Raw genomic sequence first — 26,592 nt, forward strand, 5'->3', positions numbered from 1 at the left:
GGGCAGACGCTGTGGGGTGGGGGCTGTGGGGTAGGCGCCGTGGGGCAGGCACTGAGGGGTGGGTGCTGTGGGGTGAGGGTTGTGGGGCGGGCGTTGCAGGGTGGGCGCTGGCTGTGTGCCTGGGTCCGATGGCTGCACAGTCTCTGCTCCTTGGAGGGGCAATGTGCCACCACCTGTCTCTGCTTGAGAGCTTCTGCAGCAGTTCTGAGAACTGCAAAGGCAGACAGTGCTGGAGCCATGTGCCACCTGGTTACTAGGCAGACCCCCAGCCCCCAGTGCCCACTGACAGGCAGGGGCCACTAGCCTCTTGCATCTTGGTGGCAGAGACCGTGCTCAGAAAATCCCACTGGCCAGGCTCAAAAGCCCATCTAGGATGGGGAAGGGCTGGCTGGGGGCAGGGAGAGGGTCTCTGACTCCAGACCTGAGCTGTCCAGTAGAATAGCCACAGGTGGTGATTTCAATTCAAAGTTGAGCTAATAAACATGAAATAAAATTAAAATTCCATTCCTGCGCTGCCCAGGCTGTGGGTAGTTCATTGCTAGCACACAGGACACCGCATGTCCTGTGTGGACATCCGCAAAGATGCGGATACTTTCCAGTATGACAGAAAGGTCTGCGAAGGGCAGCTCTGAACCTGCTTTTCCTGGCGTAATTTGTACCATGTTGCCCATGGAGCAAAAAAGAATCAATGCAAATACTAACAATTTAAAAACGAAAGGCCAGGGCTGTTGATGGTCCTTCACCCCAAATCTGACCCCTGGGCAGCTGTTAGAATCGGGTGTCTCCTGCTGTTTCACCTTCCCTCTCTGGCCACACTGTCCAGGAAATCACCCACCTCTGCTCCCCTGGTCCCCAGCCTGAGGCCCTTGCCTAATTCTCCGGTGTGCTCAAGCTTCTCCCAGAGGCAGCTTAAGGTCCTCCTTCAGTCTCCATCACTCTGTCCTCTGCTCTCCACCTCACAAACTCCTGCACATCCTTCAAAACCCAAGTCCAACTTTATGACCTCTGGAAAGACTGTTTCTGCAGCACCTTGAACTTCCTCTCTTGTGGCTCTCTTCACCGAGAACCTGAGTCCCTGGTGCGTCTGCCCTTCTCTGTCTGGCTGTGAGCATTTCGTAACTAGTCAGTTCAGTACCTGGCAGGAACAGGGAGCTTGGACCTGCCGAGAGAGGAATAAGCCAGACTTTCAACAAGGCCCTGAGTTTCTAGAGCTTAGCCACGCAGACAGCCCCATAGGCTGTAGCGTGCTAGCTGTGCGAATAAATAAATGTGCGACAACCACAGACGGCAACCAGGTCCCATCCTTTGTTTGTACTCTGAGCATACTCCGAAGCACACAGTAGGAGCTTAATAAACGGAGGCAGGCAGACAAGCTGAATTAAGTGGAGAAAAGACCGCAAGAGGATGAGGATGCTAGATGGGGACACTGAGAAGTTGAAAGGACCAGTAAGAAGATGAGGTAGGCAGGGCCCATGACACCTGGGAGGAAGGAGCAGCCCTCCAGAAGCCAATCCCATCACTTGGGCTTTCCTCCACCTCCTTCCTGGCTGCAGAGGGAAGTGTGGCCCTGCAAGGTCACAGCGAAGATGATCACAGACTCCAGGACATTCCCCCAGGCTCCCCTTGTCTGGTCCTGCTAGGGTCTCGATGGCCAGGCAGTGGGGCTGCCGCTGCTCTGCAGAGTCCAGAGGAGTGACAAGTGGCACTGGGGTAGAGCCCTAGAGGTGCGAGGGGCATCGGTGATGGGTGGGTCACCCTTGCCCCAAATCACCGTGTGAGGCCAGGAGCCACGGCCTCGAAGGACCACCAACCGAGGTGGAAAGGGCACGTAAACCGTGCAAGGTCACACAGATGCCTGCCTTGAGCTCCATCATTCCGGAGTGAGCAGTGGCCTGGACGGCCCATCTCCTTCCCCCATCACTCCCCATTTCCCGAGGGCACACCCCGGGCCCCAAGCCCCCAGCTTCCTACTTCTATTCTGGGGTCACCATCAAGGTTGTATCGCGGGGTGATTCCCATCCTGGACTTGGGGACCTGGATTCGAGGGCCCGGCTCTGCTGTTCCCAGCTGTGTGACCTGGGCAGGTCACCTAGCCTCTCTGTTCCTGTTTCCCATCTATAACACAGATAGAAATAAGGGGAATAATGTGGTCACTGTGGGCTCACATCTGCCTGGCTCATAACGAGGCCTCAGTGTTTATGAAATTGGCCTGCCCAGGTGCAAACACAGACCACATGAGGGTTCTCAGGCCCTCGACATGCCTGTCACAGCCGGGAAGACTCCATAGACCCCAGAGCTCAGCTCTGCAAAAACTGAGCTCTAAAACACTCCTCTGTATCCACGGGAGGTGGCTCGCCACGTGAGGAGACGCAAGGCTGTGAGTGCAAGGCAGACTCAGTCATTTCTGTAAATGCAGAATTTTTCCTGGGGGGCAAGGAGGTGACACCCAGTGAGGTGCTACTTGTGCCCATGTCCACTTAGAGCAGGACAATCTCTTCTGCTTCTGTTTTGCTTCCCCTCTTTTCCCAGCTGGACAGAGAACCCATCCACTGGGGCAGGGCAGCCTCTGGAAGCTTCTGGAATTCTTGCCTTCCAGCGTGGCCCAAGGCCTCCCTGCGTCAGAACCTCCTGGGGTACACAGCAACCACCTGTGAACCCCAAGTCACTGGGGTGCCTATGGTGAGGTGGGCCCAGGGCTAGGCACAAAATGACCACACAAGAAATCAGTAAAAATTGTAATTTCACCTGAATCCTGCAGCCTACATTTAGTAACAGCTGAACTCACCCCAAGAAATGCACACTGAGCACCAGGCACTGGCGAGGCCCCAGCCGTGCCAGGAGGGAGGTAGAGGGAGCCACGAATGTGGGGTTGGGGGAACCCCTGAGAACAGCCCATGCGACAGGACAGATGCCCGCTCCATCCCAGGCATGGAGAGGCTGCTGGAGGAGGCAGGGCAGAGAGTGAGACGGCACTCCTATCCTTGCTGGGGCAGGAGTGCGACAAGGCTGGGGGCCAGGGCAGGCCCCTCAAGGAGAGAGGAGACTCCACACCAAGGCCGCCGGCCACAGGAGCTGTGGACAGTTCCACCCAGAGGCAAGGCCTTATCAGTTTGGAATCCTGAAATTCTAAGACAGGAGACACGCCACCCCCTAAACGGAGCCACCTGGTGCCACTTAGTGGCTGCAATGTCTTTTTGATGCCTGCCATGCCAAGGGGTGGGAGCTGTGCTGCAGGGTAACGGTGGCCCTGGGCAACGCCGGGGAGAACAGGGGAGGGTCCCTGCTGCCCTTGGAAGGCTTCCCGGGCTCTTGAGTGCAGTGAGAACACGCGTGCTCTCGAGGGCAGGAGTGTGTGCGTACGTGTGACAGCCGGTGACACCAAGGGAGCATGTGAATGAGTGAGTGTGCAAGTGTGTTATGTGTGAGTACAGAGAGAAGGGGAGAGGGAGAGAGGCAGGGAGGAAGGGAGTAGGGTGGGAGAGAAGAGGAAGAGGAGGTGAGGACAGAGGCTGCAATTGGAGGGACTGGGCGTGGGGTGCCCCCAGTTGGCAGGGCCGCACCTGGGGTGGGCACCCTGACTGCATGGAGCTGCCGTTATGCCCTATCTGTAGAATGGGGCCATGACACCCCCTAGCAGGCTTCTGGGCCAGAACAGGGTCCCTGTAGAGGGGAGGCAGCCACTGGTGCAGGCTCATGTCCTCAGGGCCTGGGTGAAGGGGCCTGTGCTCATTCTCTGTGGGTGTTTGGGAAAAGGACGTGGGTGTTTCCCAGAGCAACAGCTCCCAGCTCCTACCTGGGGCCTGGGCTGGGTAGGGGCTGCGGTGGGAGGGTTGCTTCTGCCTGCCTGCCATCCCTAGGGAGGGTGGCATCAGGCTCCCCAGGAGTGAGGCGGCCCAATTACAGGAACAATTACGGGCACGCTGATGCACAGCCGGCCGCCTCGGCGCCCACCTCGCGAGTGACAAGCTGGCCCGGCGGGCTGCGCACGGCTTTAATCCGAGGAAGGCTCTCGAGTGCTAATGGTGCGAGCAGGCTCATTAGCTGTAATCCATCTGTCCTTAACGCGGCGGCGGTGGCGGCCGGGCCTGCGGGATGAAGGATGCCCTCCCAGAACGGCAGGCGGCAGGCGCTGCGGGCACAGACTGAGCAGGGGCTGTGCCTGGCTCCCTCCTTTGCCACCCAGGAACATGAAATAAAGGCAGAGGTGAAGGCACAGGGGAGGAAGAGGAGGAGGACAGGGCTCCCCACCACCCCTGGTGTGACAGTGGCTGTGCCAGGGCTGCACGGGACCCGGCCCACCCTGCTGGGTGACTGCGGGCTCCTGTCTCTCCCTCTCTGGACCGATGCCATTCTCTGGGAAAACACAGGGCCTGGGATCCATGCCTCTGGGCACGGGAAACCATGAGTGGGTGGCCCTGGGGTGCCTATCTCCGGGCACAGGCTGTCACTCCACTTCCCTGGGAGGTGTGGTGGCGTGAACACTGCCCGGAATGTTCCAGATGGTTTTCTGACAACCATAAATCCTGCTTTTGTCTGTGGTGGCGGAAGTGGCCCTGCTGCACCATCTGGACAACGGGTAGCCTGGCAAGGGGCGGTCACTGGTGGGTCCCCAGGGCCTGGCCCCGGGCCTAGGACAGGTGCTGAGGAATCAAGGCTGAATGAGGGCTGAGCAGGCAGGTTCCTCAGGCTAGGTTCGGGGTGCAGCCCATACCCAGGGCAGGCACAGGGTTAGGCAGCACCCACATGGCCGTCATGGTGGAGGACAAAGACCGTGAACTGGAAAGGGGGCCCAGGGAGACAGGCAAGGCAGGGGAGCTGGCTACAGAAAAGGGGCCACCCGGGCACAAAGCCGGCGCACAGAGCAGAGGTGGAGCGGCTGAGAGGGGCTGTGTGCCAGGGCCCTCCCTGGTCTTGAGTCCTGGCTCTGCTGTGCAATTGAAGGAGGTTACTAAGCTTCTCTGCGCCTACTTCCCCAGCTGTAAAAATGTGGGAAATAACAGCCCCTCCCTCAGGAGACACGTGAGCTGCGTGCGGAAAATCCGTTCCAACGGGCCTGGCCCGTGAAGCACCATGGTGGTCCCTGCTGTGCAGCGGATGCGTCTCCCTGGCTTTGTCACTCAAGGGCCACTTCTGCGGTTTCCACCACGTCTGTATACACCCTGCCCTGTAGTATTTACTTACTCCTTCAAATCCATCTGTTGTTTCTGGTTTGGGTTTTGGAGGGATAATTTATATCAACTAATTTTTAAAAACTACTTTATCTCCAGAAGGAAGCTGTCGATCACTGGCAGAAACGGAAAACCGGGCTCCCATCCGAGTCCTGCTGGCTATACTGGCTCTGAGCACAGACCCCTCTCCTGGTTCCCAGGGGACCTGCAGAGGAGACAGGGAGAGAGGCAGGTGTGTAGGACCCACTGGCCCCTGGCCACGCCTCGCTCACCGCCCCAGTCGGAAGATTGTTAGGATGGAAAAACCTCACTGCGCTTCTACGAAGGGGCATATTCCTACATAGCGTAACCGGTCCGGGAGCCACATAAAGTCACCAAGTGTGGGATGTCCCCCTACCGCGAATCCGAAGGCCTTCCGGGGTAACCCCAGCTCTGCCTCAGTTTCCCCATCTGGAAAACAGGGACCACCTCTTGGGGAGGGTCGCTGAGGGGGTTTCCTCTAACGCTTAGGTCTGAAAGTCCCCCACTGTCCCAGCTGAGGGGAAGGCAGCAGAGCTGTACCTGTGACGGGCAGGGCCCAGAGGCCTGCTGACAGGAGACAGGAGGACGGTACACCGAGGACGGCAAGCTCCCCAACATTCTTCAATTATTCAAACAATAATCACACCCTTATTTAAAGTCTAGCCTTGCACTCGCGGCATCCCGGCGGCAAGCACGGAGCCTGCTGCTAGGTTTACACGGGGATGGGCTCCCTCTCTCCAAGTCAATTAATTAAGCAAACGCTTTTGCCAGCATGTTCTCAGGTGTGCGGCCAGGAGGCCCGTCCGTCTCAGCCTGCCGCCTCAGGGACACTTGATCCCACAGGGCCTGCCAAGTGGGCGGGGACAGTGGCCAGGGGCCTGGGCATCGCCTGGTGGAAGAGAAGGGACCAGAAAGAACTGTTCACAGGTTTCGTGGAGCGCTTGCTGTGTGCCGGGCTGGGCTGGGCCACGGGCACTGGACAGGCTCTCAACACCCTCTTGACCAGCCCCTTAGCACCCCAGTGTACAGGTGGGGAAACGGAGGCACAGGGTAGGTGAGGGACTTGCCCAAGGTTGAAGGTCACAGAGAAGGGGACTCAACTCCACGCACTCCCCTCTGCCCCGTTTCTGTTCTCGCTCTCCCACGACCCACCCAGGCAGGGAACAGCGGCAGTGACAGCGGACGCTTCCTCTTCTGAAAGCTCGGGACAGAGAGCCTCGCTTTTTCAGGTTTCGGAATATTTGCATGTATTAATACGCAGTGAGATGTCTTGGGGATGGGACCCAAGTCTAAACAGGAAACTCATTTATGCTTCATATACACCTGATCCACATAGCCAGAGGTAACTTACACAATACTTTGAATAATTTGTACATGAAATAAAGTTCATGTTAAGTCCTTATGTGTGGAATTTTCTAGATGTAGTGTCGCATTGCCACTCGGAGAGTTTGGTATTTTGTTTTGTTTTTTTTTTTTTTTTTTTTTTTGAGATGGAGTCTCGCTCTGTTGCCCAGGCTAGAGTGCAGAGGCACGATCTTGGCTCATTGCAACCTCTGCCTCCCGGGTTCAAGCGATTCTCCGCCTCAGCCTCCCAAGGAGCTGAGATTACAGGCGCCTACCACCACGCCTGGCTAATTTTTGTATTTTTAGTAGGGACAGGGTTTCACCACGTTTGTCAGGCTGGTCTCGAACTCCTGACCTCAGGTGATCTGCCCTTCTTGGCCTCCCAAAGTGCTGGGATTACAGGCGTGAGCCACTGTGCTCGCCTGAGTTTTGTATTTTGGAGCACCTTGAATGTTGGATTTCCGGATGGGGGTGCCTGATCTGTACACACAAGCAAAACGTACACTTCAAAACAGAGGCTGGCAAACAGAGGCTGGCACTGAAGACAGATGTCCCATCCACGTCACTCACGTCGGTTTTCATATCAAGCCCCCAGGTAAGGACTATTGTTACCAGGATTTTATGGGGGGCGGGGGGATCTGAGTCATGTGGAGGCTGAGGGACTCACTCCAGGTCGTGCGAGTTGTCAGAGATGGGCTGGGGGTTTGAATCCAGACCGCCTGACCTGATCCCTGCTCTGGAGCCAAGTAGAGCCTTTCTAATCCCCTTGCAGGGCAGCTCAAGGCACCCACGCCCTCCTCCAGGAAGCACACAAGTACACGCGCTCACCTGGCAGGACTGGGCACACACCCGAGCACCCCCAGTACCAGCGAGTCCCAGCAGGAAGCACACAAGTACACGCTCTCACCTGGCAGGACTGGGCACACACCCGAGCACCCCCAGCACCAGCGAGTCCCAGCATGTTCTGGAGGGTCCCGGAGCTGGACCCTACCACGTCTCCCATCGCCCCGCTCTTCATCGCAGCCGACAAGCACCGGGCACTGAGACACGGAGCATGGTGCCAGGCTCCCTCCTACAGTCCGCCTGAGCCCCGAACAAACAGGACAAGGTGGATCTCACAACAGAGCTCCCTTTAACAGGTGGGGGACATGAACTCCAAAGCGAATGGGACCTGAGCCCAGATGCCCGTCTGCAAGGGGCATAGTCCCGGGTGCGGGCCTTCCGGCCACTCCCTGCCCCCCAGGGCTCAAGCGAGCAGGCCAGCATGGTCCGTGGCGGCGAGTATGTGATGCCAGGGGAGGGCTGCGCCGCACCCCAGTTTCTGCCACCCTCTACGCGGTGTGACCTTTGGGGACAACATCACAAGTAACATCTCTGGGGCCCCAAACGTGGTCATCACAGAACCAATCTTCCTCAACTTTTCCACGCTTCTACACCACATCTACGCCAAAGGCCGGCCCTGGGCGAGTCTTCCCTAAATGTACTTGCTCTGGTGGGCCAGAATTAGCGAACACCTCAAGGTCAAAAGAGCGCTGGCCCTGTGTCACTCTGCTCGTCTCAGCTCACGGAAAACTGACCACGCCAAGCACTTCCAGAAAACGGACAATCAATTGCCCAAACCTTGGCCACACAACAGAAAAATTCCATAATATTAAAGCATCTCAATCAACTCCCCACCTGGAAGGAAGAGGAGCCATGCCACGAAGAACTAACTTCAAATTCCTTGCAAGGTTCCTCTTACGTGGTTGCCTTTTCCCCTACACCTCCTTCTAGAAAACTCTATCCACCCCTCAAACCCCTTCACTAAGCATCTAAGCTCCTCTGTCCCCACCCAGAGTTAACCACTGCCTCTTCCCCTCTGAGCCTGGTACAGCCTCTCCCCATGAAAAAAAACTGGCTGTGCTATGCACTTGATCCATCTGAGCCTGGTACAAGCCTCCTCCCATGAAAAAAACTGGCTGTGCTACGCACTTTACATGGTTTATCTCAGGAAATTTTTCAAAAAAAGGAGATGTCTTTTATCTCCATTTTACAGAGAAAGAAACTGAGGCGCAGAGTGGCTGCACCACGTGCCGAGGCTGGGTGTAAACCTGGGAAGTCTGGCTCTGACCTCAGCGGCTCGGGGAAGGACCAGGTGGGGAGACGAGCGAGGCGTGGCTGTCCCAGGAAGAGCAGGTGTCAGGGCAGGCTGGGAAAACACCAAAAGCGAGGCGGGAGGCCGAGTGGCCCAGAAAGGGAGCAAGGGCAGATTAAAAAATCAAACTGAAATCAGAGCAAAGGCAGCATACGCTGTCCCGGGATGGGGTGGCAGACCTGCGGTTTTGCACGCGCTGCTCCCTGGGGGCCCTGCCGGCGCTTGCTCAGCGTGGAGCCCAGCTGCTTCTGAGTATTATTTCAGGAGTGCAGGGAGGTGAGCAGAGGTCTCTGGGCCTCAGGTCAAAACTTCAGGAAGGGGGCAATGGGATGTCAGGCAGAAAAATCAGATGGTGGGGATGGGGGGCCTGGACCTGACCGACAGTGCCCGCCACCCAATCTGGCCCCACATCTTCCCAGGGGCCTTGGTCACCCCTGCCACCCGCCGCACCTGCTGGGAAGGTGACACGCAGGGTGGGTTGTCCCTGGTCCATCTCCCAGGAGGGCAATCAGACACCAAGCAGAGGAACAGGTTCGATGGGCCGTGTGATTTGCTCTCAGTGGCCGGGGAAGGCAGGGGCCCCACTGGGCCTCCCAGGACAAAGAACGGGTGTCCCTTCAGCAGCTGCAGTCACAGGAGCGTTGAGGCCCAAGAGGGCTCCGAAACAGGGTGGAGTGGAGGTGGCAAGCAGAGCTCCCCGGGACCCGGGAGCAGGCAGAGGCGGGTGGAGGCTCACAAAGGCCCCACATGCGCCCCCTGCCACACGGCCAGGAAGCAACCGAGATACAGAAGACGTGGACCAGGAAAACTCCCAGTCCCGCCTGGCCCAGTGGGGCCCTGGGATTTCCTTCCATCCCCATCCAAACATCTGCTTCTCATGCAAGTGGAACAATGTCAGGGCCATGCTGTAGATTCAGGAGTCAAACTGCCTGAGTCCTACTCCTGGCTGGGACCCTTGAGGCCAATGACCCTGGCTCCTCACTTCACCTCTCCGTGCCTCAGTTTCATCATCTATTCAATGGGAACAGGACGCTCAGGATGTTGATGTTAGTTTAGTGATTTCAGCCAAGTGCTGGGGACCAGCCAGGAACACGGGCGATGGCAGAGAAACATCACCTGTCCTACATCGTGGCCGCTGTGTGGCCTCAAGCACCCTGGGGCCTCTCTGAGCTTTGGGTCCTCAGATCTGGAATCTGAACACCAGGCATGGAGAGCTTTGAGGAGGAAACAAACCCTGATACTGCAGAATGATAAGCCATTGGGCCTGGGCCTCAGTTTCCCCACTCTGTACTGGGAATGACGACAGCCCCACTGCAGAACTGCTTGGGCTTCTGTGAAGGGTTCAGGCTGGCACCTGGCACACAGTGACACTCAGAAAATGTTCATTCCACACGGCAATGTGACGTCCCCAGCCAGCCCCTCGCAGCACCAACAGGAGGTTTCCTGCACAGAGAAGGGATGGTGAGCTAAAAACCTCCACACTCAGTGAATCGAAAACATAACATCCACACACAAACTCATGCAAGCCAGGTGCAGTGGCTCACGTCTGTAATCCCAGCACTTTGGGAGGCAAAGGCAGGCAGATCGCCTGAGGTCAGGAGTTTGAGACCAGCCTGGTCAACATGGAGAAACCCCGTCTCTAATAAAAATACAAAAATTGGCCAGGCGTGGTGGCTCACACCTGTAACCCTGGCACTTTGGGAGGCTGAGATGGGCAGATCACCTGAGGTCAGGAGTTTGAGACCAGCCTGGCCAACATAGTGAAACCCCATCTCTACTAAAAATACAAAAAATAAATGAGCCGGGCCTGGTGGCGCACGGCTGTCCTTCCAACTACTTGGAAGGCTGAGGCAGGATAATCGTTTGAACCTGGGAGGTAGAGGTTGCAGTTGAGCTGAGATGGCGCCACTGCACTCCAGCCAGGCAACAGAGCCAGATTCCATCTCAAAAAAAGGCAGGGGGGAGGAAGGGGAAGAAAGAAAGAAAAAAACACCTCATGCAAGAACGTTCATGCCAGTGCCATTCTTCATACCCAAATCGTAGGACTAGCCCAAATGGCCCCCAACTGAACGGACACACTGATCTCTCCATGACACGCAATTTTTTTTTTTTTTTTTTTGAGACAGTCTCGCTCTGTCACCCAGGCGGCAGCGCAGTGGCGCGATCTCAGCTCACTGCAACCTCTGCCTTCCAGGCTTAGGCGATTCTCCTGCTTCAGCCTCCCGAGTAGCTGGGATTACAGGCGCCCGCCACCACACCCGGCTACTTTTGTATTTTTAGTAGAGACAAGGTTTCACCATGTTGGCCAGGCTGGTCTTGAACTCCTGGTCTCAAGCGATCTGCCTGCCTTGGCCTCCCAAGGTGCTGAGATGACAGGCGTGAGCCACCACGCTGGGCCCCATGCCATGGAATATTCCTCAGCCACAGGAAGGCAGGAAGTACTGACACACGCTGTTGCATGGACAAACTGTGAAGATGCAACGTCTGGCGGAAGAGGCTGTACACAAAAGGTCACACAGTATGGGAGTCCACTTCTCTGAAATGACCAGAACAGGGAAATCCACAGACAGAAAGCGGATGAGTGGACGTCTGAGGCTGGGGCAGAGAAATGGGGAGCGGGGAGTGACTGCTAATGGGGAGGGGGATTCTTTCTGGGGTGACGAGAACATTCTGAAATGAGGTCATGGTGACTCAACACCATGGGCCTGTACACTTGAAAAGGGTGAACTGCGAGATACGAGAAATTTATCTCAATAAAACTGTTTGAAAAAACAAAATCCTAGGCCGGGCGTGGTGGTTCACGCTTATAATCCCAGCACTTTGGGAGGCCGAGGTGGGCGGATCCCAAGGTCAGGAGTTCGAGACCAGCCTGGCCAGCATAGTGAAACCGCATCTCCACTAAAAATACAAAAAATTAGCCGGGCATGGTGGCAGGTGCCTGTAATTCCAGTTACTTGGGAGGCTGAGGCAGGAGAATTGCTTGAACCCGGGAGCTGGAGGTTTCAGTGAGCGGACATCACCCATTGCCTGGGTGACAAAGTAAGACTCCATCTCAAAAAAAAAAAAAAACCCTAAGACCTTCTTCTGCACCTGGAAAGTGACCCCCGAGAGCCCAGGAGGCCAGAGGGGCTCGCAGCATTCACGGTAAGATAAGGGGTGCCGGGTAGGCCCAGGTGGCTGTGGCCATGTTTGCCTGTGGCTGGGGGGGCACCCTCCTAGGTGGGCAGCACACAGAGGAAGAGCTCCTAGGGCTTTAATTTTGGCTAAAGAGTCAGGATGCACATTAAACAAAGCACGTATTTGGAGTCTTCATTGAGCAGCTCCTGTGTACGTGTTCAGGGCACGGGGGACAGGCTGTAGAGCCAAAACCCACCCAGTCCCCGATGGGTCAGCTCCAACTCAGCAAGAAGTTGCACAGGAATCAAGAACCACATATACATCCCGGCACTCTGGGAGGCCAAGGCAGGCAGATCACTCGACCAGCCTGGTCAACATGGTGAAACCCCATTTCTACTACAAATACAAAAATTAACCAGATGGTGCATACCTGTAATCTCAGCTACTAGGGAGGCTGAGGCAGGTTCAATCACTTGAACCTGGAAGGTGGGGGTTGCAGCGAGCCAAGATTGCACCACTGCCCTCCAGACTGGTCAACAAAGCAAGACCCTAGCTCAAAAAAAAAAAAAAAAAAAAGAACCACATACAATGCCAGGCATGGTAGCTCACACCTGTAGCCTCAACACTTTGGAAGGCCAAGGTGAGAGGATCACTTGAGCCCAGGAGTTCAAGGCCAGCTGGGGCAACACAGTGAAACCCCGTCTCTACTAAAAAAAAAAAAAAAAAAAAATTGTCAGGCGTGGTGGTGCACGCCTGTAGTCCCAGATACTGGGGAGGCTATGGTGGGAAGATCAACTGAGCTGTGATCATGCCACTGAACTCCAGCCTGGATGACAGAGTGACTCTGTCTCAAAAACAAATAAATAAAAGAGTCATATAAACACACTGGGTCAGCCAGTGGGAACAGCATGTGCACAGGCCACAAGGGGGATGGAATATAACGAGGCAAGAATGGCTGGTGACCCAGGGAACAGAAGGCATGGGCAGCAACTGCCATGAAGCCATGATACATGGAATTTAAAGCAGAACGTGCATTCCAGGATTGCTGGCTGCCTGCCTTATTTGGGATTGTCTTATGCATGTGTGTGGGGGGATTAGAAGACACCCAGAAACCTCACCATCCCTGAATGTCACCCCAGCCTCGGCAGGTACCCCCGCGTTGCCACAGCAATTCTCATCGGATTCCACTGAGCACCATCCCGGGTCTCCAGGAGCCTATCGTGTGCTTAGAAGCCTGCAGGCCTCAACAAAAGGTGAGGCACGGTGGCTCATGCCTGTAATCCCAGCACTCTGGGAGGCTGAGGGAGAGGAGCTCAGCAGTTTGAGACCAGCCTAGGCAACATGGCGAAATCCCATCTCTACAAAAAATTTTAAAAATTAGCTGGTGGCATGCAACTGTAGTCCCAGCTCCTGCGGAGGATGGGGTGGGAGAACCATCTTAGCCTGTGAGGCAGCAGTTGCAGTGAGCCAAGATTGTGCCACTGCACTCCAGCTTGGGTAACAGAGAGAGACCATGTCTCAATAATAATAACAATAAAGAAGTGGCCAGTGCAATGGCTCACACCTGTGATCCTAGCGCTTACGGAGGCTGAGGCGGAAGGATCACTTGAGCCCAGGAGTTTGAGACCAACCTGGGCAACATAGTGAAACCCATCTCTAGTATTTAAAAAAAGAAAGAAAGAAAAAAGAAAAACAATTAGAAGAAACATTCCCCCCACAGCTCCTGCCTCCTCTTTCTTCCCGGTACAAGCAAGATGCTCCAGTTCCCTCTGGAGAGGGCCCCTGGCCTGGGAAATTTCAGGCCTTGACCTCTGGACAGAGGCCCTGTCACTAGATTTACAAGGCCCAGAATTGCCCGGGCCCTTCAGACAGAACTGAGGCGTGCCACAAATAATCCAGCTTCTGAAGGCCGGAGCCAGCATTGTGATAAATCATCACTCCTTAGCACAATTACAGGCTCCAGGCAGCAGACCGTCTCCACCTCAGCATGGCCAGGCTGGAGGGATAGCCTGCCCTCGCCTGCTTCAGGACACCAGGTGCCTCCACAGGACAAACACGGTCCGCCTGCCCGCATCCTCCCCCAGCCTTTGGGCCACAGGCTGGTGATGTCCCACCCCGCCCAGGTGCAGGCAGCCCCGAGGGGCCCCCAGCACTGATAACAGATTCAGCAACGTACTTGTCTGTACTTGCACTGCTCTGCAAACCGTCCCTCCCCTGCTGCCCCTGGTTTTCAGGAGATGGGTGGGGTCTGGGCTGGTGGCGGCAGGGAGAAGGGGAAGGAAAGGAGACGGAAAAGTTGGGGCCTTGTCTGGAAGGGGCAGGAAGAGAAGGGGCCATCGGGGACCGCCCATCAGAGCAGGGTCAATTAATCCATCGGGGAGTGTTATTACAAGGCACAATTTATCGTGCCTGGGCCACATTAGTGGTGGCACAGAGGACATGGGGTCGCCCCAACTGCATCAGGAGATAGACTGGAGATGTCTGGAGAACAGAGTGGAGATTACAGGGAAATTCACACGCCAAGGTCCCGGTCGCGAATCTGTCAGCACCACGGGGTCTGTCCAATAAATTAGAGACGATAAGGATTGAAGGATGAAGTATGAAAAGCAACATTCATTTTGGAAACTGGCACAAGGGCTTTGTGGCATCTTTATTCCCCAGGCTCCCTCTTCCAGGGGTCCTGGAGGCTCAGTTTCCAGGCAGAGAGGAGCTTGTCGGGGAGGAGAAGGTGGTGGGGGGGAGACGGAGGAGGGCAAGGGGCACAGGGGAAGAGGAAACAAAAAGAAAGGAGGGGGAAGAGGAAAGAGAGAGCGGGTGGTAAGAGCGAGGGGGACTAGGGGAGGACAGAGGGTGATGGGGACACAGCCCAGGGAAGCACTTTCCCCAAGGCTGGGTCAGGCCATCAGAATAGGCACTCAGGTTTAATTGTGGGAAGTGCCGCAGAGAGGGGAATGAAATGTCACTCCCTGCTGGGGCTGGCATGGCCCCTCTGGCATCCCCGCTGTGCGAGGTCCCCCACCCGCCTCCCTCTGTGCACCTCCAGCTGTACTCCCCCGGCTCCCAGGAACAGCAGCTGCCAACGTGGCAGGATGGGGAGGAGGACAGAGGGCAGGGCAGGCTGTTTGGGAGAAAGACAAGACAATCAGAAACCCATCGGAGCACGGGCCGGCAGGGTGGAGGCTGCACTGAGATGTCGGCTCTCCCTGCATGGACAGCCCAAACCTCTGGCCCCCTTCTCTGTCCCAGGTCCCTGGCCTGGCCCAGCACCACTCATCTGGACTGGCGCAGGAGCCAGCTCACTGGTGTCCCTGCTTCCGCCTCAGTCCTCACACCTCATCCTCCATGTGGCAGCAGAGGATCCATTGGAAGATGCGTCAGCTCATGTTTCTCCTCTGTTGGGAGCCTCCCTATGTCATACTCTGCGCCCCCCCGGCCCCGCCGTGCTGGTTTCAGGCCTTCGGCCCCCAGAGTTGGAGCTCTCTCTTAGGCGTTAGACCGGCTCCAGCTCTGTTTTTTGGAGCTAATCATGCTAGTGCCTGGGAGAGTGCTCCACACAGATGTTCCCCCGCAGCGCCCTGCTCCCCACCAGACTTCTCAGAGAGGTCTCCGCTGTCCTCCTGTAGTGCTGAATGGTGATCCCCCACAAAAGGCAGGACCACGATCTGCACTTGGAACCTGTACGTGTGACTTATTTGGAAAAAGGCTCTTTGCAGATGTGGTTAAGTGAGGGCTCTTGCAATGAGGTGGCCCTGGATTATCTGGGTAGGCCCTAAATCCCACGATGTGTGTCCTTATAAGAAGAGGGGACAAAGAGCAAAGGCAACATGAAGACAGAGCAGGAAGATGTGACCACAAGCCAAGGACCGCGGCAGCCAGGGGGAGCTGGCAGAGGCAGGGAGGGTCTTCTCCGGGAGCCCTGGAGGGAGCCTGGCCCTGCCAGATTTCACACTTCCAGCCTCCTGAGCCGGGAGAGAACAAACAGCTGTGGTTTTAAGCTCCTCAGTCTGTGACGCTTTGATCTGGCAGCCCCAGGACTCCAACCACCTCTCTAAATCCTGCAGCCTGCCCACTCCTCCACCAGCTCCTGGCCCTGGCCCTGCCCTAACTTGGTTTCCGCGGCACTTTGCACCTTTCAACTCATCACTTTTACTGTTTATTGCCTGAAACAAGCTCCCCAGGCCAGGGACCTGTATCTTTTACTCAATGCGGTCTCTGTGGCCAGGACAGTAAATGGTGCAGTCAGTGACCAGCAAATAGGCCGTGGAACGAAGGACAGTTTCTGCATGGCCCTCCCACTGCCTGCTGATCTCCATTCAAATGTCCTCCCTCGAGAGGCCTCCCCCGTGCTCTGCTCCTGGCACCTTGGTGCCGAGCGCACCTCCTGGGCTAGAACTCCTCAGCCTCCCTCGCCTGTGCTGACGTGGAGAGAAGCCCAGTGGGCTTGGGCCGAAAGCCCTCTGCAGACACACAGATCAAGCCTCAGTCGGAGGAGCCACAGCATGGCAGGGGCTGCAGGGAGCCCAGGAGAGGCTGCAGCCCCCAACTCTTACCCCCACTGCTCTCCAGCGCCCTGCTCCCTACCAGAGGTGCCAAAGTCATCTCGCTTGGATCCATGTAATGGTGACAGCTTCCCGGACCTTGTTCTTTGCCTTTAGGCCATTTAAAGTCATTTCCCGGTGGCAGAAGCAGACAGAGCTGCAGAGAGCAGCAGGGTCAGAGTGAGCAAGGCCTTGGGCTCCAACAGGGGGAGGCCAGACTGGACCCCGAGCCGCTGCTGAGCTTGGGGCTGTGCCGGGCTGGGCTATGCCTCCCAAAATGCATGGCCACCCCGTAACATGGCCTTATTTGTAAACAGAGCCTTTGCAGATATAATTAGGTAAGACGAGGCCACACGGGAATAAGGTGGGCCTCAAGTCCAATGAGCTGTCCTTCTGAGAAGGAAATTTGGACACAGAATAGCACATAAAGACAGACACTCAGAGAGAAGGCCACAGGAGGAGGAGGCAGGGACCACGGCAATGTGGCCAGAAGCCGAGGAACACCCAGAATTACCAGAGGCTGGAAGAGGAAGGAAGGACCCTCCCCCAGGGCCTCCAGAGGGAGCACAGCCCTGCGCACACCTTGATTTCGGACTCCTGGTCTGTAGAGCTACCAAATAATACATTCCTATGGTTTTAGGCTACCCAGTTTATGGTCATTTATTATGGCAGCCTCAGGAAACATACACATACCTTAAACAAGGATTTCTCAACAGGGGCATTTTGCATGGTCTGAGATCCCCCAGGAGACACCTGGCGATGTTTGGGCAGGTGTCTAGTTGTCACACTGGGACAACCGGTATTACTGGCGTCTCGTGGGCAGAGGACAAGGTCAATCTACAAAGCACAGGACAGCTCCCAGGACAAGGAAGTATCTGGCCCCAAACCTCAATGGTGTTGCGGTGCCTAAAGGTGTAAACACTCATCAGGTTTCTCCCATGAGGGGCCACCACAGGCTCCAGCCACAAGTGGTCACTTAACAAACGTGGGCTTAGCCAGGTACGATGGTGTGTGTCTGCAGTCCCAGCTGCTCAGGAGGCTGAGGCGGGAAGGTCACTGGGGCCCCAGGAGTTCAAGGCTGCAGTGAGCTAGGATCACACCACTGCACTCCACCCTGGGCAACACAGCGAGATCATCACAAAAAGTAAATTAAGAAATAAATGGGCTGGGTGCAGTGGCTCATGTCTGTAATCCTTGCACGTCGGTAGGGCGGATTGCTGAAGCCCAAGAGTTCAAGACCAGTCTGGGCAACATGGTGAGACCCTGGGTCTACAAAAAACACACAAAAAACTAGCTGGGTACGGTGGCGTGCTCGTAGTCTCAGCTACTCTGGGAGGCTGAGGTGGGAGGACCACCTGAGACAGGGAAGTGGAGGCTGCAGTGAACTATGGTCTCACCACTGTACTCTAGCCTGGGTGACGGAGCGAAACCTTGTCTCAACAAGTAATAAAGAAAATGAAATAAATGTGGGCTGAAAGGCCTATGAGCCTGGCCTACGGTACCATGCAACCAACATTACGATCTTCAGCTTAAACTGTGACTAAATGAGGCTGGAGCTACGAAATCCTCAAAGGAGATAAGGTAGCCTTAGGACCAGCAGATCCCTGCCACCAGCTACCCCTGGGGCTGGGGACCTGCCCCCACCAGAAATGCTGAGAGCCCAGCCTCTTCTTCAGGTCAGCAGCGACTGCGTGTCTCTGGGCAGGGGTCGGGTTGAGAGTGCCCAGGGCAGATTGGGGAGGACTGAGCCATGCACCTCCGACATGGCTGGGCTCAAGGACATGCCACAGAGGCGTCCATGGAGGGAATGCCTGAAGGCTCCTGCTCTGGGGTGGCAGCAGGAGCCCCCAGCGCCCCCCTCCCCACCAGCACCAAGCTTCAGTGGGCCGCGTGTCTGCCAGATGGCAACGCGCTATGTCTCAGGAGATAATCACTATTAAAAATTCACTGGGTTTTATTTTATCTTTGTATTTTTTTCAGATTCTGTTTGGGCTCTCTGCTTCCTCCTAAAGAAGCTACCAAACCGCCACGGTTACACTGTTTTAATCGCCGCTCATTAAAAGAAACACTGACTTGGTCACAGCGTTTCTCCACCCCAGCAGCTGTGGGGGTAAGGGAAGTGGGCAGGGGGCGGGGGCTGGCTCTCCTGGGCAGCCCAATGGCTGCGAGCCCGCCTGCTCACGCCTGCAGAAGAGCCCCGCAAGGTGCAGCCCCTTCCCGGGGCACCCAGACAACCCTCCCAGACCCCGAGCTCCTTGAGGCACAGAGCAATCGCACTGCAACCTGGGAAGGAATCTGGCCCTATCAGGTGCAGGTTACCAGGGAGATGAGTTCAGCGCCCCAACAAGGGGCACCCAAGAAACTACACATGGGGCATCCCAGGTACAGTGGCCGGACATGAAGGGGAACCCAAGTGGCCATATCACTCGGGAAAGAGACATGGATCCCAGCTCTGCATCCTGGGCCTCGGGCAAGCCCTGACTTCTCCAGGCCTGAGCCCTAGCTCTGCCCAGTGGTGTGCTGAGCTTAGTCTGGCTGCGGCTGGAGGATCACTGAGGGGCACCAAGCCCCACAGAGGCACTCCAAGTCAGTGGGAAGACCCCCCCGGCTGGCCCCAGGTGCCCTCTCACTTCAACCAAGGATTCAGGCACCTCCTTGTTCCAGCAAGTTCTGGGTGCCGTGGGCACAGCCTGAACAGCCCAGCTGGCTCGAGCTGCCGACTTTCTAGAGGGGTAGGAGGTGAGAAAAAGCGGAACATGGATGGGGGCTCCCGCACACTGGAGCTTTGCCCTCACCCTCAGAGTGAGCACATCCCGGGGAGGGGCCTCTGGGCAGAGGAGGGGGTGGCATCTCAGGCCTGGGGTGAGCAGGAGCAGCCCTCCATACCCATGGTTGCCACTGTGGGGAATCACAGTGAGGACGGGGGTCCTGGGGCACGCACCTCATGCTTGGTTGGGGACTTTGATGGGCCCAGGGCCCTGGCTCCCCCTCCCACCTTGCCTCCCACTTTTGGTGTCCCTAATCCTCTGTAGTTAGGTGACCTGCTTGGGCACCTGCTGGGAAAAAGGCTGGATTTTTGCAAGGTGCATTTCAGACTGGAAAATGACCTTCCTCCAGTCAGCCCAGCTGATTTCTCCCACCTGAACTGGGGACCAGAGAGGGAAGTGACTTCCCAGCCTCAGGGAGCAGCAGGACCCAGGTCCCCGAAGCTATGCCCCACAGTATTGGGGGCCTCAGAGTCCATAAGGAATGTTAGACAGAATTTTTAACCATTGCACATTTTTAAAATATGTAAGGTAGGGAAAAGGTGATGCCTGTGTCCTAGCGTTACCTTAACAAATGGCCACAAACTGGCTGACTAAAAACAAAGAAATGCCCTCCCTCACAGTCCCAGTGGCCAGATGTCCAACCCCGCTCCTGCAAGAGGCTCTTCAGGTGGGTCCTTCCTGCCCCTTCCAGCATCTGGTGGGCACCAGCGCATCCTGGCTTGTGGCCCCACCACTCCCATCTCTGCCTCCATCTTCACGTGGCCGCCCCTGTGTCTGTGTTTTCTCCTCATCTGTCTCTCATAAGGGTCCCTGCCACTGAATTTCGGCGCCGCACTTTTTTTTTTTTTTTGGAGACGGAGGTGTCTCGCTCTGTCTGGCCCAGGCTGGAGGCAGTGGCCAGATCTCAGGCTCACTGGCAAGGCTCCACCTCCCGGGTCCCGCCATTCTCCTGCCTCAAGCCTCGCGAGTAGGCTGGGACTCAGGCGCCGCCACCGCCCGGCTAGTTTTTTTTTTTGTATTTTTAGTAGAGACGGGGTTTTCCACCTGTGTTAGCCAAGTATGCCTTCGAGCTCCTGACCTCGTGATACCGCCTTCTTTCGGCCTCCAAAGTGTGGGATTACAGGCTTGGAGCCCACCGTGCCCGGCTTTTCTCTTTTTTTTTTTTTTTTTTTTTTTTTAAGACAGGAGTTTTTCTGCCCTCTGTTGTGCACTGGAGTACAATGCACCCGGATTCCCGGCTCACCGGGCCCAACCCTTTTCCGCTTCCAGGTTCCAAGCTTCTCCTGCCTCAGCCTCCTGAGTAGCTGGGATTACAGGCCCCTGCTACCACACCCAGCTAACTTTTTGTATTTTTAGTAGAGATGGGATTTCGCCACACTGGCCAGGCTGGTCTTGAACTCCTGACCTCAGGTGATCCACCTGCCTCGGCCTCCCAAACTGCTGGGATTACAGGCGTGAGTCACCATGCTCAGCCATGGGCCCACTTTAATACAGGATGATTTTAGCTCAAGAGGCTTAACTAATTACACCTGCAAAGAAACTATTTCCAAATAAGGTCACATTCTGAGGTTCCTGGTGGACGTGAATTTTGGGCGTGGCTCTATTCAACTCAGTGTAGATGGTTGACACCCCCAGCACACTAAGATTAGCTATTCTTCTTCCAGCTCATACTCTTAGACATCAGTAGATGGGGAAAGGCAGCCACTCTTGCCAACATCTGTTCTGTGTGGCTCCAGGCAGGGAGGGGAGGGACATGACCTTCTGGCTCTCAAAGCTCTCCAAGATGACGTCTCTGGGTGGCACAGGCACAGAAGGGCCCTGCGAGGGCTGGGTGTGGTGTCTCACACCCGTAATCCCAGCACTTTGGGAGGTCAAGGGGGTGGATCACATGAGGTCAGGAATTCAAGATCAGCCTGGCCAACATGGTGAAAACCCTGTCTCTGCTAAGAATACGACAATTAGCTGGGCATGATGGCACACACCTGTAATGTCAGCTACTCAGGAGGCTGAGGCAGGAGAATCACTTGAACCCAGGAGGTGGAGGTTGCAGTGAGTCAAGATTGCATCACTGTACTCCAGCCTGAGTGACAGAGTGAGACCCCATCTCAGAAAACACAAAAAAAGGAAAGGGCCCTACAAGAAGCTGGTCCAGCCCTTCAAGGAGTTAGGGAGGCTGAGGCTCTGAGAGTTTCGTACCTTGCCCACGGTTCTGGAATATTCCCTGTTCCTTTAGGGCTTTCCCACCCTCTTGTGGTTCAGGGAACCTCAAGCACAGAAACACCTGAGACCCAACAGGTGGGAATCAGTCGCCCATCAGGACCTCCAGCAAGGCTTTCGAGGTGGGCCGTGGCTCTTGGGAGGAGGCCAGGGAGTCACTCCAGGGACAGAGTGAGGGATGGGCAGAGAAGGAGTCCTCACTGGCATGAGAGACGGTGAGTCTGCAACCCCGACCCCTCCCATGCCCCATTCTCTTCTGTCCCTCTGTGTAGCTTTCGATGCAGACAATGTCTCAGGTCCCAGCTCAGAGATGTGCTGACATTCACTAAATACTCCCTATGTTGTAAGCGTGCCTTACACAAATCAACCGTCAACTCCAACACCCCCAGCAGGTATGTGGCGGTCCTGAAAAACGTCCACAAATTCTTTGACACTCTTCCCATCTGGAGGGGGTATCTCCGTACCTTCCCCTTGAACCTGGGCAGTTTTGGAGGCTGCCTCTGTAGAAGTGATGCTGCGTGACCCCTGTGGCTGGGTCAGGGAAGGTCACACAGCTTCTGCGGGCCTCTCTTGGGACACTGGCTCTGGGAGCCAAGTAAGATGTTCAGCTAAAGCCACCACGTTGAGAGACAGGGGGATGAGACCAACCCAGCATTCTCACCCCACCCATTTGAGTCTTCCCAGCCCAAACAGCAGGCACAAGTACAGAATCGGCAAGATGCTCCCAACCCAGCCCCTGTCTAATACAACAACATGAGACCCCAGGTGAGAGCTGCTAGCTGCATCCCCAGATTCACGAGCAAACAAAATTTTTGTTCTTGTTTTATGCCAATGTCTTGGGATAGTTTGTTACATAGCAATAGCTGACTAGAACAAGACAGAGATGAGGAAACTGAGGCACAGAGAGGCCAAGTGTCTTGCACACAGCCCATAAGAGGCAGCAGCAGGATGCGAACCCAGGCTGGCTGGCTCCAGACCCTCACTCCTTACTGTTAGCCGGACAAGGGTGAAGACGCGGGTGCCCGCACCATCCAGCAGGGGTCTGCATACTCACCCGGCTGCTGGAGGCTAGAGTCCAGGCCATCTACCGCCCACCCTGCCCCACTTCCTGCCTGGCCTCTTCCTTTTTATTTATTTATTTTTAAGACAGAGTTGCCCAGGCTGGAGTGCAGTGGCGCTATCTCAGCTCACTACAACCTCCGCCTCTGGGGTTCAGGTGATTCTCCTGCCTCACCCTCTCAAGTAGCTGGGATTATAGGCGCCTGCCACCACGCCTGGCTAATTTTTGTATTTTCAGTAGAGATGAGGCTTCGCCATGTTGGCCAGGCTGGTCTCAAACTCCTGACCTCAAGTGATCTGCCTGCCCTGGCCTCCCAAAGTGCTGGGATTATAGGTATGAGCCACTGTACCCAGACATCTTCCTCCCTTTCTATATATTTAATTTGCAAACCTGGAAACACTCTGCACACTTTCCTTACTGGAAGACAAAAGCACAAATGGTACCACCGTCATTGCCACCTGCAGTGAGTCTTCGAGAATGCCAAAGGCCCATGTGGCCACCTGGCCCTATCTATAAGGCACCCAAATGCCATCCTCACCTCCCAGGGCTGCTAACTCCTCAGGACCCATGAGCTCAGTTGCCAGTGTGTGCCAGCAGGGCCCCTCTGAGGCCATGGAATCTCAGGGGCAGAGCCTGGCCTGGGCCCACGGTCGCTGGCAGCCATGGCAGGGGTTCCCAGGGTTCACACAGCCCTGCCCGCTCCCCAGGAGGTCCTGGGGCCACTCCTGCTCAGGGAGTAATCACATCACCACCCCCGCGTGGCAGCTGCTCCATAGCCCTTAATTTCAAAGCACAATGAGAGCAACTCCTGGCTACCAGAGCCTGGGCCCTGGCAGAGCAGGTCAGCTGGCAGGCAGCCGGGTTACCATGACCTGGCTTTGAGGATCATCCACCCCATGTCCTTTCAACACTGACCACGTGTTCCACCCAAAGTGCCCGTGTTCTCACATTCCCACAGCTGGCTGCTGTCACTGAGATGTGAACCTGCCCTCTGGGCCCCAAAGGAAAAGCTAAGCTCTTAGGCTGGGTCCACACCCCTGCCAATGAGCTCATCCACCCACGGGACTTGGAAACAATTTTAAGGCATCCCAAAGTACACACAGACTTCGGATGTGACTCCACTAATCATTAGAAGAAAGTGCTCACTGAATAGCTGGGAAGTGGAGCCACTCATTGGTTTGGCAGGAAAAATGGTTACTGTCTATTCATCTGACAAACATTTATTGGGCACCTACTACATACTCAGCAGCTTGGAAGATTCTGAGATGAGAATGTAAAGGATCTTCCCTTGAGGAACATCTGTCTGATAGGGAGAGAAAATAGGTACAAATGTATAAATTCCACTGAGAAAAACAACATAGACCATAAGGAGGCAGGAGAGATGACTTATGGCTGGGTGGAATCTGGAAGGCTTCTTGGAGGAGGTGGCATTTAAGCTAGGCCTTGATGTATGGGGAGACGGTAGGGAAAAGCAGGAAGGAATTTTCAGGTGGAAGAAAAAATAGCAGCTGACATTTATGACACTGACAGTATGCAGTCATTAACTGGACTGATGCACTTACCCTTAGCAGGGCAGTCCTGCCATCCCCATGGAACGAATGGGAGAATGTGGCACAGAGAGGTGAGGTCACTTGCCCCAAGTCACACAGCAGTAATGAAGGAGAACCCAGATGGGAGCCCAGGTCTGGTGCTCTTCATGGATCTATTACATGCTTCCTTTACACCCCAGGCACCAAGCAGAGATGGGAAGGGCCAGGGCATAGCACAGAAGCAGCATGAGATTCGGCTGGCAGAAGAGCTGGGGAGGCATGAGCTCCAGGTGGGCAGGGGGCAGCCGACGGAGGAGCCCAGGATTCCCACCCAACTGCTGCATGCTGCCGGGAACCAGGGGCCGTCCCAGACTCCTGGATATCAGAGTGACCGGGTCTTTCTGGCACTGAAGGAAGAGATGCCAGCAGCCACAGATGGCTGGCTGGGAGCGTGCCCCTGAGTGGGACTGCCCAGGCTCCCATGAGCCTCTTCCCTCCGCACCTCACTAGCTGTGTGACCCTGAAAAACGAGCATGCTGTTTCCTCACCTGCAAAAATGAGAGGGCATGAAGCCAGTGCCCTCCCCCAGACGCTGCCATGAGGACTGAGGTGTGACCACAGGTAAAGGACATAAGGAGGGCCCATTCTATCCATAAGGGGCCCCTACCAGCCCCTGCGGGCAGTCAACCCAGCACTTAACACAGGCCTCTCCAGCCGCCATGCTCCTCCCGGCCCCACTAGCTGGGCTATGGAAACAAAATGAGAGCCCTTCCAGCTCCAGGCAGGCAGCCTCTGCACCGGGACAGGGGAGTCGGTGTGGCAGAGGGGGAGCAGCCAAGAATCCAACCACCACACCCTGCAAGCCAAGTACACTCTCCGCCTGGGAGATGGTGGCACATTCCCGAGGCTTCGTGAGTACCCTGTGCAACCCGCATGACCATCACCCCTGGGGGAAAACGGAGACTCCCAGACACCGCATGACCGGGCCAAGGTCACACAGCTGGCGAGGGGCCGTCTAGGGGCTGTCGAGGCCCTCCTCCACCAGCCGGGCACCCAGAGGAAGGGCGATCAGAGGAAGCCAGGCAGAGCAGAGCAGGGATCAAACACCCAAATAAGAAGAGAGTTTTGCAGGTTCACTTAGCTTCAAGGAAAAAAGCCTCCCCTTTTCTCTAAGCGGCTGCCCCCCACCCCGGCCCCCCAGGAGAGCGCTGGAAACCGCCTAAGCCGACATCTGATGGACAGGGATTTGTTTTAAGCTCTTTCTACCCACTGGACTATAATCATCAACCGTTCGCGACCTCTCCACAAATGACTCTTTCTCCCCCCTGAGTTTTCAAAAGGCAAAAAGCTTTAAAAGCTGCAGTTCAAACAGGCAGAGAGGTGCACAGAGAGAGAGGAGGGGTGGGCCGGCCGGCAAGGCAGCCAGGAGGGGCCAGGCATGGGGGGTGGCGTCGTCCCCCTGCTGCTGGCTTGGCTCACCTGGAAGAAAAGGCCTGCAGGTGAGGTGCCTGAAGGTCAGGATGGGAAGGAGCAGTCCTGAGACCAGCATCCCCGCCCATTCTCTGTCACTGGAGCCCCCCCGAAGGGACCTTGGTAGCCAGGGTTGCTGTTCATTGAAGGCTTCTCTCCGTTCTTCACCCCAGCCACCTCTCAGCCCGAGGACCTCAGTGGCCCACCGCCAGCTTTACTGCCCTCACCTTGCGCCACTGCCCCGGGCCTCAGAGTCTCGCTCACCCTCTCTCTGATGGGACTCATGGCGCTACCCACCCTCAGCGGGCTCTGTGACTCTTACCCTCTCGCAGCCTAACTGCGCCAGTAATACAAGGCCTTCATGCCAGGAGCTCTCCTCCCCAGGGAGCTGATGGGGCAAGGGAGGTGATCGGGCAGTTTGGGGAGGGGTAGGTTGAGAGTTCCAGCCCCACAACCCACCCCAGGTCCCACCTGAGCAAGCAAGAGGGCGCGAAGTCCACACACACAGCCCCATTTCCCACCTCCCGGGTCACTGCAGGCACGAGAGGCCCTGCCTGGGTTGCACCCACCTCCAGGAGCCCCATGGCCAGTCTAAGGCAGAGCCCTGCGGTACAGCAAGCCCGGTACCCGCCGGCCACTTTCCTACACGGGGTCTGAGGGCAGCCTCCCCCGCCTGCCTAGAAGCGGCCCAGGCGCCGCCAGACCGCGGGGTTCAAGGGTTTTCTACCTGAGGAAGCCAACCCAGGGCTTCTCTTCTGAGTTGACAGCATGAGGAGGCGGCGCTGGGGAGCACGTGCGTGGCCTGAAGGTGATGGGGCTGGAGAGCGAGATGGGGTGAGTGTGGGGCCAAGTCCCAGCCCCGGGTGGGTGGCGCGCCCCAGAAAGTTCCACCCCGGAACCCCCACCCTCCCGTCCACGGGGCGGTGAGCTGGGCACTTACTGAGGTTCTGGAGCAGAGATGACCAGGTCTTCATGCCCAGCATCCTGCGCCGGCCCCGGGGCCGCCGGACCCGGGGACTCTAGGAGGGGCTGCCCAGCATGGCCTGCGGCAGAGGCGAGCAGTAGGGGCGTCACGGGGCGGCAGAGGACGGGCCCGGAGGGGGCGGAGACGGGGATGGAGCCCCGGGATTCTGCGGGGGTGGGGGGCACGGAGCAGCCGGGGCGTCCCTGCGCGGTGCGCCCTGCCCGCGGCGCGGAGCCCGGGGAGGGGCCGGGGCGCCTGGGGA

The 26,592-nt window shown here is 56.5% G+C and overlaps 1 protein-coding gene and 1 long non-coding RNA gene across 2 annotated transcripts in view; one reads left to right on the top strand and one right to left on the bottom strand.

Moving 5' to 3' along the window:
- The window catches only part of GSE1 (Gse1 coiled-coil protein), a 525,655-nt gene that overhangs the window by 192,538 nt on the left and 306,525 nt on the right, over positions 1–26,592 (bottom strand).
- Positions 24,191–26,592, top strand: part of LOC108521056 (uncharacterized) — a 16,752-nt gene continuing 14,350 nt past the window's right edge. The window contains exon 1 of the long non-coding RNA XR_001883114.1: positions 24,191–26,200. This is a non-coding gene — a long non-coding RNA (uncharacterized LOC108521056). The remainder of the gene's footprint in view (positions 26,201–26,592) is intronic.

Source organism: Rhinopithecus bieti, unplaced genomic scaffold (assembly GCF_001698545.2).
Source record: "Rhinopithecus bieti isolate Rb0 unplaced genomic scaffold, ASM169854v2 scaffold_1618, whole genome shotgun sequence".
Lineage (NCBI taxonomy): Eukaryota > Metazoa > Chordata > Mammalia > Primates > Cercopithecidae > Rhinopithecus > Rhinopithecus bieti.